Source organism: Rhineura floridana, chromosome 2 (assembly GCF_030035675.1).
Source record: "Rhineura floridana isolate rRhiFlo1 chromosome 2, rRhiFlo1.hap2, whole genome shotgun sequence".
In the NCBI taxonomy this organism is placed as follows: Eukaryota; Metazoa; Chordata; class Lepidosauria; order Squamata; family Rhineuridae; genus Rhineura; species Rhineura floridana.
Window position 1 is genome coordinate 18,753,482 of NC_084481.1, and position 9,188 is coordinate 18,762,669.

A 9,188-nucleotide genomic window follows, 5' to 3' on the forward strand; every position below is an offset into this window, starting at 1 on the left:
GGGAAAGGGTGAGCATATCAACAATGGTGAATGGAACTATAAACAGCGCTGCTTGACAATAAGGTGGAATTTTTAGGAATGAGTGCTGCCTCGATGTAGGTGGGCTTAGGCGAGTTAAAGATTCGACATTTACTTTGATGCTGGTGCTGCTGAGATGTTGCTGAATTCCTCACCGCTGAGAGACAAGTTGTTTGCATCATAATAACTTGCTGCAAGCCTCTTTATAGTTTGGGTATAGATCTTCAAATTACATTAAAGCAAACTGTAAATGGAATGTATTTAATGTAGGACAAGCAAATCATGCTTCCACAAATTTATTTGAAAGGAAGTCCCAATTCAAGTGGGCCTTTCTTTTGAGTAATCATGCACAGAATTAGGATGCATGCCTATAATCTTACACAGAGTTATAACCCAATCCTATGCATGCTTACTGAAAAGTCTAGTTATTGATTGATGAAATTATTACCTGCTGCTCTTCATCATAACATCCCAGGATGGGCTATAGTAACAGAAAAAATAACAAGTAAAAACAGACAAAATCACAGTGATAAAATACAAAGCCGGTGCAGAATAATATAACATTTAGACTTGCCACCTAGAAACAAAATGATTGGAACTGTGATCTGTAGTTTAATATACGAGCTATACTATGCACATGACATACACATTATGCAATTTCCCTCCTCTTCCCATTGTGATATTAACAACTCACTCTAATCTGTCAAGCAGTGCATGGGTAAGATTGAACAATGAATTCTATGCACACTTGCTCAAGAGTAAAATCCCATCTACCTCAGTCAGACTAACTTCTGAGTAAACATCAACAGGATTTGGCTACATGTACTTGTGCCAGGAAAACAGTATATTTTGGTTTCACTCACTGCACCAGACAGTGATAGTGGACCCACTGATTTGTGAAGGTGATCGAGAGGGTTGTGGCACAGCAATTGCAAGTACTCGGATGAAACAGATTATCTTGACCCTTTCCATTCTGGGTTCAGGGCTGGTTATGGGACTGAATCTGCCTTGGTCGCCCTAATGGATAACCATTATCGGGAGAAGGAGAAGGGGAATTCGACTCTGTTATTCTTACTCATCTCTCAGCGGCTTTTGATACCATTGGCCATGGTATCCTAGGCTGACTTGGTGAGATCGGTATCAGAGGAACTGTTTTACGTGGTTATGATCCTATATCCAGGGTTGTTTTCAGATAATAGCATTGGGTGATTGTCTTTCAGCCCCCTGGTAGTTGTGCTGTGGGGTGCCACAGGGCACCGTCTTGTTTAATATGAAGTGCTTGGGAGCCATCATCAGGAGATTTAGGGTGAGGTGTCAGCAGTATGCTGATGATACCCAGCTCTGTTTCTCTGTAACATCTGACTTGGGAGAGGCCATGCAAGCCTTGGACTGGTGCCTGGACTCAGTGGTGGGCTGGATGAGGGCCAATAAACTGAGTCTGAACTCTAGCAATACAGGCACTGTGGGTTGGTGGTTTCCAAGTTCAGATAAGTGGTCAGTTGCCTGCTTTGTCATGATAGCTGCTATAGCCATGATGCCAAGGAGAGTCCAAAAATACAGGCAGCTGTGTTGATCCATTAATGTATACATCCATCACACAAACACTCATGGAAGAGAAGCAGTACATAGCATAAACTCCAGTTTATTAGAATCAACGTACTGTACTTGCAATCCCATGTATAGTTTCCTGGGAGTAAGTTCCATTGAACTCTGCAGTGCTAACTACTTCTGACAGCTTAAGTTCAAGTTGCAAAATATGTCAAACCTTAACAAAAATCCTCAGTCAGCTGAAGTGCAACCATTATTTTTTAAATTAGTTATGCAATCAATCTTGCAAAGAAGTATTACCATTTAAACTGCTAGCATGAAGTAGCTCAGTCAAAGAAAAGGAAAGTATCCAGCCTTGTTTTCTTCATTGTCTGACTTTATGCTAATCTGTCACAAACTTGAAAGCCTCATTATCACTTCATTCATGGAAGGTTGTGAAGCAAGGAGGGCTGCTCAGTTACCCTGGTGCTCTGGAAGATGTCATCACATCTGCTACGAAAAAGTCTCAGAGCTGTGTTCCCATGTGCTTCCCCGCACTGTACTACTGTCCATATTAGCTAGTAATGGCACATTTACAGAACCCCCTGTAAAACCATGTGATGATGTAAACATACACTTGGCTTGAACTTAAATCAAAAGAATCTGAATGTAGGCAAAGACCAGATTGTGAATTCTGATGTAAATTGTGCAATTTATACTGCAATGGAATCAATCCTGATTTATAAGCAAAAGGTGAACCAAGTTTCCGCAGTCCATGACTGTAATCCAAGAGTTGAGCTCATGGACACAAAGGAAATGTACAGTTCGATCTTTCTCTCCAATTTGGTCATAGTTCTCTGAGCCAAACAGATGTTTTAAGTTTTGGCTCTGGAAACTGCTGTGATGTAAACTAGGGGGATGGGGGAAGATTCCTTTCTGGACTATTTTTATATTTGCACAAGAGCTGAGATGTTCATTTCACCATTTGGAAGTTTGTAAATAGAAAATCATTTCATCTTATATATGATTTGCATTCAAACATCAAATTGATATTTCAGTGTTTAGTTCATCTCCAGTTTAATTAGTTCAGCACCAGTGTTTATAGGCATATAAATGTATTTAAGGCTAAGGCCTGAATTTAAAATTATTCCAAATAATGGAAATAGAATGTGTTTGGCAAACATTCTCCATGCAGAGAACTTTCCTTTTTGCAAACTTAACATCTTACAAAGGACTGCCTGGTCTATATGAGCCTACTCATACAGATGTTCTTGCAGGGGAGAGGAGAGGAATGGGAAGTCGCATTGTGCAAGTGGGCTGACACCATCGGATGTCACCCAGTAAGTATACAAACAGGGTTATATCCTTTAATTAATGTTACTCATCTGACAGCTAGGGTTCTGTTAGCAGAACAGGGAGAGAAGCAATTTTTCTGTAATTATCCTTCCCCTCTGCAGACATACAGAATTGGGGGACCATCTACAGCAGTTGGGGAGCTGCAGGGGTGAGGGCAAATTGCTGAAAATTGCTTTCCTCACCATTCTACTGACAGCAGCCTTGCTGTCAGATGAGAAGCATTGTTGGATGCAACTTAGCTTAAACACAAATCAAAACATAAAATTATAAAAGCGACTTAAAAACATGAAAACTAAATTCATGCCCCCCCAAAACTAAAAACTACGTGAGTTCTTTACAAAGCATGGGTGAACAGAACACTTGGTGCCAAAAAAACCCACAAAGATGCTGCCAGGTGAAGCTCTCTGGGAAGGCTGTTTTTTAATTGGGGTGCTACTACCAAAAGTAAATAAGATCCTCCGTGGCACAGAGAGGCAAGCGGCGGTAACGCAGCCGAAGCTCTGCTCACAGCCAGAGTTCAATTCCAATGGAAGGAGGAAGTCAAATCTCCGGTAAAAGGGGTCGAGGTCCACTCAGCCTTCCATCTATCCGTGGTCGGTAAAATGAGTACCCGGCATATGCTGGGGGGTAAAGAAAGGCCGGGGAAGGAACTGGCAATCCCACCCCATATATACGGTCTGCCTAGTAAACGTCGCAAGACGTCACCCTAAGAGTCGGAAACAACTCACACTATAAGTGCGGGGACACCTTTACTTCTACCTTACTACCAAAAAGGCCCTTTCCCTGGGAGCTACCTGCCTCATTTTATGTGTCAGGGCACTTAGAGCAAGCAAGACTAAAAAGACTGAGGCTGGTAAAATAAATAAAATAATCTACATTTGAAGGTATGTATGCGTCAAGGCCCCAGCTGACAAAGCGTCAAGGCGAGTTAAGCAGCAGAGCGAAAAGAGGGTAAGTAGCTCCCATTTATTTCATTCTTTAATTGAATTAAAACAGCTCAGAGCAATAAGTAATAAGGGCAGCCTAAGGTCACCCTGAGCTAGGAGCCAAATCCTGGAAGAACCTATATCTTAGGAGACAGATCCTAGGAGAAGGAAGCCTATAGAAAGCTAGTTTTTCAACACCACCCTAGCAGGAAAGCTTCAGGGGACACTGTAAACAAGGCTAAATTCCAGTCGGAGAGAAGGGGAAAAAGGAAACTCCACCGATACATACAGGGAGAGAGTCAGCTCAGTCTTGGCTAAAAAGGGCAGCTTTAGCCTTCCTTAAACACAACCACAAGCTCTGTTTCCCTAGGTTAAAGAAAGGTCAGGCTGTTCTAGGTGGGAAAACAACAAACAAACAAAAGTCCTTAAACAGCCCCACCCTTCACTAAGGAAGGAAGCCTGAGATAATCCTAAAGAGTTAAGCCCCAGCAGATAGGGAGGGAGGAAGGGACCAGCCACACATATAAATTCAGAGCACCCTAGCGGTGGAGCCTGCTCCACGAGCTAGAGAGAGCCCCAGCTGACAAAGCGTCAAGGCGAGTTAAGCAGCAGAGCGAGTTCAGCAGCAGGGCGAGGAGGCCAGGGCCCCCCACTCTGCCCGTCTGTTCCCTGACCTCAACTAAACCGCAGTTTCCAACCCGTTGACGTAATAAACCTTAAACAAAACTATACAGGTAAGAAGCCAGCAAGGGTGTGGGGTCTTTCCAGTGTTTTGCACTGCCTGCAGCATGTACGACTATCTGCCTGTTGGACAGAAGTCGTGGATGTGCTCTCGGTGGAATGAGCTCCTGGCTCTCCGGGAACTACTTCATTTCCTTGAGACCAAGGTGGCTGACCTGGAAAAGCTGAGAGTGGCAGAGACGTGTGTAGAGGAGGCCTTCAGGGACATTATAGTTGTGTCCAAGGATGATAGCTCTTCTGCTATCATGGAGAACGATGGTCTCATGGAAGGAGAGCATCCAGCTGAGGAAGAGGGAAATGATCCCTTAGAAGGGACCCATTCCTTGGGGGATGAGCAGCTATCCTCTCGTGCCGAGGATATATCTCCAGGGGGTGGAGGGATCCTTGTAGTGGGTGATTCGATCATTAGGAACATAGACAGTGGGGGGGTGTGATGGGCGTGCCGACCGCAAGGTGTTTTGCCTGCCTGGTGCGAAGGTTGTGGATATCGCCCGTCGTTTAGATAGTTTGGTAGACAGTGCTGGGGAGGAGTCAGTGGTTGTGGTGCACGTTGGCACCAACGACATGGGGAAATGCAGCCGTGAGGTCCTGGAAGCAAAATTTAGGTTGCTAGGTAGGATGCTGAAAGCCAGGATCGCCAAGGTGGCTTTCTCTGAAATGCTACCGGTTCCACGCGCAGGACCAGCCAGACAGGCACAGCTTTGTAGTCTCAATGCGTGGATGAGACGATGGTGTCGGGTGGAAGGGTTTGGATTTGTTAGGCACTGGGGAACATTTTGGGACAAGCCGGGCCTGTACAAAAGGGACGGGCTCCACTTGAACCAGAATGGAACCAGACTGCTGGCACTTAAAATTAAAAAGGTGGCAGAGCAGCTTTTAAACTGACTGAGGGGGGAAACCCGACAGGAGCTTAGGAAGGTCCGGTTCAGAATAAACCTCCGCCCTGGGATAAAGACCAAAGAAATGATGAAATTTTAAAAGGGGTAGGCCTAGAAGTAGGCATTGTGAGAGCAGGGGCACAGGATATAAATTCAGAAGAGCAAAATTACCACAGGCCTAACCACAAGTGCCAAAGACACTTGAAGAGAGACACTGCTTACAAGTGCCTGTACGCACAAGTACTGCTTACAAGTGCCTGTATGCTAGGAGCCTCCGAACCAAGATGGGAGAACTGGAGTGCTTGGTCTTAGAGAAGAGCATTGATATAGTGAGCATAACGGAGACCTGGTGGAATGGAGAAAACCAGTGGGATACGGTTATCCCTGGATATAAACTATATCAGAAGGACAGGGAAGGACGTATTGGTGGTGGAGTCGCTCTATACGTGAAAGAAGGCATTGAATCCAGCAAGCTCGAAACCCCCAAAGAGGCAGACTCATCCACAGAATCGTTGTGGGTGGTGATACCATGCCCCAGGAGGGACTTAATACTGGGAACGATCTATCGTTCCCGATCAAAATGCTCAGGGAGACCTTGAGATGAGATATGAAATTGAGGAAGCATCCAAACTAGGAAATGTGGTAGTAATGGGTGACTTCCAACTACCCAGACATAGGCTGGCCGCATATGTGTTCCAGTCATGACAAAGAAGCAAAATTTCTAGATATTCTAAATGACTATTCGCTAGACCAGTTGGTCATGGAACCGACCAGAGGGACGGCAACCCTGGAATTAATCCTCAGTAGGGCCTGGGGCCTGGTGCAAGATGTAAGTGTTGTTGAACCGATTGGGAGCAGTGACCATAGTGCTATTCAATTAAACATACATATAAATGGCCAATTGCCAAGAAAATCCAACACGGTCACATTTGACTTCAAAAGAGGAAACTTCACAAAAATGAGGGGATTGGTAAAAAGAAAGCTGAAAAACAAAGTCCAGAGGGCCACATCACTGGAAAATGCTTGGAAGTTGTTTAAAAACACTATATTAGAAGCTCAACTGGAGTGCATACCGCAGGTCAGAAAAGGTACCGCCAGGGCCAAGAAGATGCCAGCATGGTTAACGAGCAAAGTCAAGGAAGCTCTTAGAGGCAAAAAGTCTTCCTTCAGAAAATGGAAGTCTTGTCCGAATGAAGAAAATAAAAAAGAACACAAACTCTGGCAAAAGAAATGCAAGAAGACAATAAGGGATGCTAAAAAAGAATTTGAGGAGCACATTGCTAAGAACATAAAAACCAACAACAAAAAATTCTATAAATACATTCAAAGCAGGAGACCATCTAGGGAGGCGATTGGACCCTTGGATGATAAGGGAGTCAAAGGTGTACTAAAGAACGATAAGGAGATTGCAGAGAAGCTAAATGAATTCTTTGCATCTGTCTTCACAGTGGAAGATATAGGACAGATCCCTGAACCTGAACTAACATTTGCAGGAAGGGATTCTGAGGAACTGAGACAAATAGTGGTAACAAGAGAGGAAGTTCTAGACTTAGTCGACAATATAAAAACTGACAAATCACCAGGCCCAGATGGCATCCACCCGAGAGTTCTCAAAGAACTCAAATGTGAAATTACTGATCTGCTAACTAAAATATGTAACTTGTCCCTCGGGTCCTCCTCCGTGCCTGAGGACTGGAAAGTGGCAAATGTAACGCCAATATTCAAAAAGGGATCCAGAGGGGATCCTGGAAATTACAGGCCAGTTAGCTTAACTTCTGTCCCTGGAAAACTGGTAGAAAGTATTATTAAAGCTAGATTAACTAAGCACATAGAAGAACAAGCCTTGCTGAAGCAGAGCCAGCATGGCTTCTGCAAGGGAAAGTCCTGTCTCAGTAACCTATTAGAATTCTTTGAGAATGCCAATAAGCATATAGATAGAGGTGATCCAGTGGACATAGTGTACTTAGACTTTCAAAAAGTGTTTGACAAGGTACCTCACCAAAGACTTCTGAGGAAGCTTAGCAGTCATGGAATAAGAGGAGAGGTCCTCTTGTGGATATGGAATTGGTTAAGAAGCAGAAAGCACAGAGTAGGAATAAACGGACAGTTCTCCCAATGGAGGGCTGTAGAAAGTGGAGTCCCTCAAGGATCAATATTGGGACCTGTACTTTTCAACTTGTTCATTAATGACCTAGAATTAGGAGTGAGCAGTGAAATGGCCAAGTTTGCTGATGACACTATATTGTTCAGGGTTGTTAAAACAAAAAGGGATTGCGAAGAGCTCCAAAAAGACCTCTCCAAACAGACCTCTCCAAACTGAGTGAATGGGTGGAAAAATGGCAAATGCAATTCAATATAAACAAGCGTAAAATTATGCATATTGGAGCAAAAAATCTGAATTTCACATATACGCTCATGGGGTCTGAACTGGCGGTGACTGACCAGGAGAGAGACCTTGGGGTTGTAGTGGACAGCACAATGGAAATGTCGACCCAGTGTGCGGCAGCTGTGAAAAAGGCAAATTCCATGCTAGGGATTATTAGGAAAGGTATTGAAAATAAAACAGCCGATATCATAATGCCGTTGTATAAATCTATGGTGCGGCCGCATTTGGAATACTGTGTACAGTTCTGGTCACCTCATCTCAAAAAGGATATTATAGAGTTGGAAAAGGTTCAGAAGAGGGCAACCAGAAGGATCAAGGGGATGGAGTGACTCCCTTACGAGGAAAGGTTGCAGCATTTGGGGCTTTTTAGTTTAGAGAAAAGGCGGGTCAGAGGAGACATGATAGAAGTGTATAAAATTATGCATGGCATTGAGAAAGTGGATAGAGAAAAGTTCTTCTCCCTCTCTTGTAATACTAGAAATCGTGGACATTCAAAGAAGCTGAATGTTGGAAGATTCAAGACAGACAAAAGGAAGTACTTCTTTACTCAGCGCATAGTTAAACTATGGAATTTGCTCCCACAAGATGCTGTAATGGCCACCAGCTTGGATGGCTTTAAAAGAAGATGGCTCTTAAAAGGTGAAGTACAGAAATTGTTTTCTTAATTTTTAAATAAGATTTATCTGCACCATCTTCTGGTTATGTGTGAAAATACACCCTACTATGTCTGAAACCTACTTTCAACTATAAATAATCAAGGCTGCAATACTCCACACAATTACCTGGCTGAGAGTAAGGCCCATGTGGTTCACACTTTTGAGTAGAAATACATAGGATTACACTGTAAGAGACTCAATAAAATGGTAAACAAAAGGGTGTTGGCTCAGTAAAGAATGTAGTGATCCTATGATCAAGGTAACAGGAGACTCTTAGCATTATGTTTTGTTTGCAATTTCAGCAAACAACAAGGGGGTTCCCCTTAATATTTTTGTTTTCTTCTCTACTTCTGCCAATCTTTGGGCATGTTACTTTATTTCCCTGTTGTTTCTCAGTGTGGCTCTTTTGGCAACAATCCTGATGGCACTCAACCACCTGCGTTCGCTGCTAAGAGACTGGTGCTGGCGTGCACTTTGGACACTTGAAAGCGCTATGTGGATATCAAGCGATATTAGGAGGACTTGTGCAAACTTCATTAGATCATAAATAATTAGCCTATTTTTATTTAAGAGCGTAAGAAGGGCTCTGCTGGATCAGGCCAACGGCCTATCCCGTCCGGCATCCTGTTCTCACAGGGGCTAACTAGGTGCCTATGGGAAACTCACAAGTAGAACCTGAGCACTCTCCCCGCTTGTGATT